Raw genomic sequence first — 6,136 nt, 5'->3', positions numbered from 1 at the left:
TTCTGCGGACCCTGCAGAAGTGACGATATTTACCAGGGTCTTTGAATGCATCTCATTAGCTGCTCCTGTTACCCCAACACACTTGTGAACTCTGCATTACTTCTACTAGCTTTTTCTTTGTTCTCTTGGAGTGGAGAATTTCTGTGTAATTTAAAGTTTGTTGTGTAGGTTTGGCTGAAGCTGCAGTGGAATTAGTTTGAAGAAGACTTACTTCTAACTTTGCCATGTTTCTCTGTTGAATGACTTGTTTTTAAATGTCTGGCCTGTGTACGGCAGCAGGGTGTGTGTGTGTGTGTGTCTTGGAATGAGGGCGAATATTCGACAAACATTCCAATAACATTTTTGCTTTGTATTATTTGATGATCACATCACATGATGTGAAATGATGAGAATTTGATACTTAAAAAAAAAGGTGATCCAGATGCTCCAAATAAGTAAGGGGTCATGTTTAAAACTATATTTTAGGGTGAAGCATGTGCAATATCTTACATAACCTTCATTTACAACCAAGCTCTGTAAATAATACATGCAGCCACTGTCATAATGATCAGTATCATTCTTGAGCTTTACAGATTGAGGCTCTTAAAGTATTTAGATCTTGATATCTCCCGTCATCTTTTTAAAGCTCTTAACATCCACCGTTCACCCTGACGTTCTTCCGTAGCTGTTCGCGATTCCCCAAGTGTCACGCCAAGTTTTGTGGTCATGTCAGGAAAGCCTGTAGTTCTAAATGAACTTGTGCTGCATCCTCGGAGCATGTTTCCATGAATTATTGCGCAGCTGTTGTGTGGGAATAGAATGAGAGTGCAGAGATTTACAGGAATGGGCCGTATGAGGGCAAAGAAACGAGCCAAGTGTTTGTGTAGCTTTTTTGTGTTTCTCAGAAGATAAAGGTGTGTGTGTGTGTGTGTGTGTGAGTGAGGTTAGACCCCTATTAAAGAACCGTTGTGGAACATCATGCATCATGTTTGTGCATTGTGGTTTGTAAACGAAAGGTAAAAGAGATCAAGCTGATTGGGATCTTCTTTAATTAAATTGAGATGGTGCTGTAATTAGGGCTGAAAATAACCATTTTCTTGACAAATAGAGTCGATTAAATGAGATTTACACAATCTCTCTTATGTCCAGCATATCTTTCATTAGCTAATGTTGTCCTCCTGGTATCTTAAAGCCATATATAGTTCAATTAGCTATCAAATGCACTAGAGAGGAACTGAGCATGGGAAATAAAAGTTCAGGTTGAATTTGAAGTGCGACACTGTGAGTGAGCTGAGCTTGGCGCACGTCCCAGCCGGAGACATAGGGGTTCACTCTTGGTGAAAACGCTGTGATTAACAACCTGTTGGAAGACGTTTTTCTGACTGGAAAATGACGTTTTCTGTCACTTTGTTAAACCAAAGTCCACAGAGAAAAATGCTGATTTCACATCAAGTCACTCAGTTGTCACAGTCACTGCTGTGCTGCCTCCATCAGTACGTCCAAGTGTGATATTTGACTCTGGTGTTTGAAATCCTTCATATTGATTTACTTTGGTGACGCAAACTTGTCAAAGAGGCAGCAGTAGACCAGAGGCTCCCGTGTCCCTGCACGCTAAAAACTCTCATTTTCTCTATGGTCAGAAAAGAGAGTCTTACAGTAAGATGAAGTGGCAGACAAGTCGTAAAGCAAGTGTAGAACAACAGGGTGAGTGTGTTGTCAGGTTGACTAAAATCTCTTTCTCCCTGTGTCCTCACAGTGAGAGACAGTCTCCATGTCTCAGGCTTGTTCTTGTTGCTGGGGTCGTGGAAATGCTTCATGCAACCACACAAAAACCTGAAGTTTCCCATTTAAAGTCCCTTTTGGGAAATATGTTTGTAACTCGGGGGCTGTTGGGGGCAATCTTCACTCTTCCTCCGCGCTCACATGTGTCTTTACAGCCATCTCATGATCTGATTGGCCCGCTGTGCAGGGATGAGAGAGAAGCCAGGGGTTGGACTTCAGTCTTTTTTCTTCCTCTTTATCCTAAGTTCTGAGAGCCTGGAAACAGACTGGAAACAATGACAGTCTTTCAGTCTTTGTGCCCAGCTCGGCTAACAAGCTGCCTGTCCTAGATTCAAATTAAATTTTAAATCTTCCCGTCTACAAAATAATTAATAAGTGCAAATCTCACATTGGACTATTAATTTATAGTTTTTAAACTATGAAATGAGCACTGATTCATTCACAACCTGCACTCATCTCCCCCACATTCGTAAAGAAAATGAGACCATGCACATTGTGTAAACAGTGTCTCTCTGTATAAGGTAAAGGCTCTGCTTTAATAATGCATGTTTCTACTCACAGCACTAACTCAGAGTCCCTGGGGTTGCACAGTGTTGATGGTCATAACCAGAGCGAATATTCTGGGTAAATCACACAGAAACACAAGACACCGAAACAACATGGCCATGAGTGAGTGTTTGGAAAAAAACTAAGCTATTATTATTGTCATTAGGAGTAGTTTTATTGTGATCATTATTATTATTATTGTTGTTGTTGCTATGCCATAATTAAAGTTGATATCTGTATAATTCTTTATCCAGAGGTGAAAAGAATACTGAAACTCACCCAGGGACCTTAATTAGTCCTCATCACTCACCTGTTCTCATCATCATCCACCTGTCCTCATCATTCACCTGTCCTCATCACTCACCTGTCCTCATCACTCACCTGTCGTCATTGTTCACCTGTCCTCAACATTCAGGCCAACATTTTTTTTTACTCAATAACGGATGTGATTTAAAAAGTGAGGTACAGTACTTCAAAAAAAAACAAGTACAACAGTACAAAGTACACAAAAAACCTACTCAATTACAGTAATGCGAGTAAATGTAATTCATTACTTTCCACCTCTGTCTTTATCAACAGTCTCTGCTGCTGCTTGTATACATGACATTGTAGTTCTATAAACACGTCATAACTGATTGAGACATGTCCTGTCTGAACCTATAACTTGACACAACTGTATATCTGCTCCTGGTCTCTACCTTTCTGTCCCCCACCTGTCCTCTGACGCCCCTTTTTTCCTTTCACCGCAATCAGTTTTTCTCTCTCCACTGACGCCCAGTGTTTGCTTTTTGTGTGAACTGTTGGGTTTCTTTTCTCTATAATATTAGAATGTGTATTGCCTTACTATGTACAGAGACTTGAAATAGTGTATGTTGTGATTTGGCACTATAGGAAATTGATATGGCACTAAAATTGAATTGAATTGATTTGAATTGAACTAACAAAAAGACACTGCTTCTGCAGCCACTTTCAACTTTTCAAGCAGAACAAGCTTGAAACAATAATGTGTGGAGGTCATGAGTTCACTCACACGACTGCACCCATACAGCAGCCTCCTATAGATGTTGGCTTTGAGGCCAAAGTGCTGATAATGACGTTTTATGACCCCACCCTCAGCAGTATTGAGGTCATTTCATGTTCAAATCTGCATCCATGGACTAAAACACTGTTTTCAAAGTCTGCATTAAGTCTTAACGGAAACTGCCACTTAAAAATAAGAAATGATGAGGATATAAATATAAATAAGTAGTTAATATGAATTACTTGTTTCCCTCAGTGACATTTTGGCCACAGCATAAGTACAGGTTGCTGGATTTAGTGTCAGTTATTGCTATGACAACAAAGGATGTCAAAAAAAAACAGCAGGTGGCTGAAAATAGAGACGGAGCCCACACGAAACAGTAATGTCAGCATGTTTACAGCGAGGGTTTTTCTTTAAAAGCCAGATGTTGTGGCACCCGACGCCACAGTGCCAGGACACTGCTTTCCTCCACTCAGCTGATTTTTCTTGTGTTTTTTTGTGTTGTTTTTCAGTTAAGCTACAGCATGAGCATGCAATCAGCTCTTTGTGATGAGGTGGTTGTCCCAGTGTTATACCGAGTGAACGCTCCCATTGTTTGCTTTGTTTTGCTTTACAATTGTCTAAATTGTTAGAATGACTGAAGCAAGTGTTGTGGTCGTCAGAGATTTGTTGGAAGGTTTTTTTCAGGAATAGGACACATATTTACTTCCCTGTTTTAGAAGAGTTTACACTCCATGAGACTGGATTTAAGTCCAAATTGCCTAGTTTCTTTAAAAATGCTACTATGTTTATTGGATTTTTTTTACTATGCAGAATGCATCTTAGCGCTGAGACGTTAAATTCTGTGAAACCCAGAGATGAGAGTGCACACAATGCTGATGAAGCCTTCCAGTACAGCAGTGTTTCTGTTTTCCTGGCTGTGGTGTCACTGCCACGCTCCGCACAATGTGTCGCGTGTTTCGTCACAAAGTGAGCACGAGAGGCAGAAGAAGCACACAAGTAAAGTAAAGCAGAATGCACCCATGAGAAGGTTTCTTCTACTAAAAATAAACATAAACATTCAGTAGGACTTTTTTTTTTTTTTTATCTTTTGTCTTCTGAAGAACATGATTGTCTGATGTTGAAAATGCGCGCTCTGCCAAAAGTGATCCCCACTGCCCGCCTGTGGCAACCTGCCCGCGTCTGCACCTGCAGTCAGTGATGACGTCTGACGGCTGTTTTTTCACAGTCCCCCTCCATCCTCCCACTGTCACCGCATGAATGTGGCATTTGTTCACAACAAATGAGCGGAGAGGACTCCGGCTCCTGTGTGGGTGAATGGTTTTTTTAGGGGGGGAAAAACGTTTTCCCCCAGACACTGAGACTGAGAGACTCGCGTCAAACGCCGTCTCCGTCAGTGACAGCTGTCAGAATGTTGAGCTCCTTAAAGATGTTACGGTTGTTTGGGTGAAGTTTCACAGTGCAGCTGAATATCCCTCACCTCACCTTGTGTTTTTGGAGAACCTATGTAGCCCTCATTTAGTATGAAAACTCAACTTGTCCATGATGGGCTGTTGTAATAACATAGTGGTATAAAATGGCGGCCTCTCTAGAGCTGACCCTACAATAAGGTGATTGCACTGCAAAAACAGCCTTATTAGAAATAAACCAAATCTTCTTAAATAGATTTCAATTTCCTTGTTTTAAGAAGAAGAATCTGCCAATAGAGTAAGCTAAAACTACAAAAAATAAAAGTAGAGGCCAAAAACACAACAAAATTGCCTTAAATCTAAGAAATTTGTACTTATCACATGTCAATTAAGACATGTTTACTTAAAAGAGTTTTTTTTATTTAGCTGACTTTGCCATTCAGATTTAATGCAAACCACTGTTTTAACTCGTAATTTAAGCTTAAATAAAGGTGCAATATCTGATTGAGGCAAAAATTCATTTTCTAGTGTAAAACATGCTTGTCAAGATCATTTTTCTTCACAGGCAAAAAAAAGAAGAAGAAAGAAGTGTTTACACTTAAATGACTTTTTTAAAGCTTTGTGTTACTAGAATAGTGGTCGCATTTTTGAAAAACTGTGCTTCCCAACCTCATTTTCCCCTGAGTTGAGAAATATCCTCATTCTTTTCTTTGTCAATCAAGTATGATTGTTTTTATCTTAATATTCTCTCAGATGAAAGTGATTTTACCTTCATTTTACACACTGGACCTTTAGGTAAAGGATTCCACTGACAGCATGACGTGTTTTCTTTGTGTTGACCCTGTTTAACACAGAGTAATGGTCTGGCTGCATGTGTACAAAGTGGGTTGCTTGTTAGACGCCTGCTGTTGTTAAGTCTTACTACCGCGGCGTTGGACGGGGACACTGCGGAAGATATTTCTCTTCATATGCTTCACAGGGGAAATTAGCAGGAAACATTCTGCTCGGCCATCTGGAGGGTTTCAGTGCTCTCGTTTGTGACGATGCACATCTGTGTCCGCATATACACAAACGTGTACGAGGAGCGCTTGGAACACCTGAGGGCAGACGTGCGATCCCCTCCCAGCCAAATCCAGCGTACGTAGTGAGAGTGATTGTTCCTGTTTGTTTTGCAGCCTCACAAGAGAACATGCACAAGAGGTAAACAACAGTCACGGGCTGTTTTACAGGAGACGCTGCAACAGTAGCGGCCACGAGAAAGATGCAGACGTGTTGTTGTCATTGAGCAGCTGATGCCAACGATTCCCTGCTCCCGTCATCTCTAATGTAAAGATGTGTGTGCTGTATAATCCTCTCTTTCTTTATGGATTTTGGACTGTTTTGAGCACTTGAAATCTTG

This window comes from Solea senegalensis, linkage group LG18, assembly GCF_019176455.1.
Source record: "Solea senegalensis isolate Sse05_10M linkage group LG18, IFAPA_SoseM_1, whole genome shotgun sequence".
In the NCBI taxonomy this organism is placed as follows: Eukaryota; Metazoa; Chordata; class Actinopteri; order Pleuronectiformes; family Soleidae; genus Solea; species Solea senegalensis.
This window is presented reverse-complemented; position numbering follows the sequence as displayed.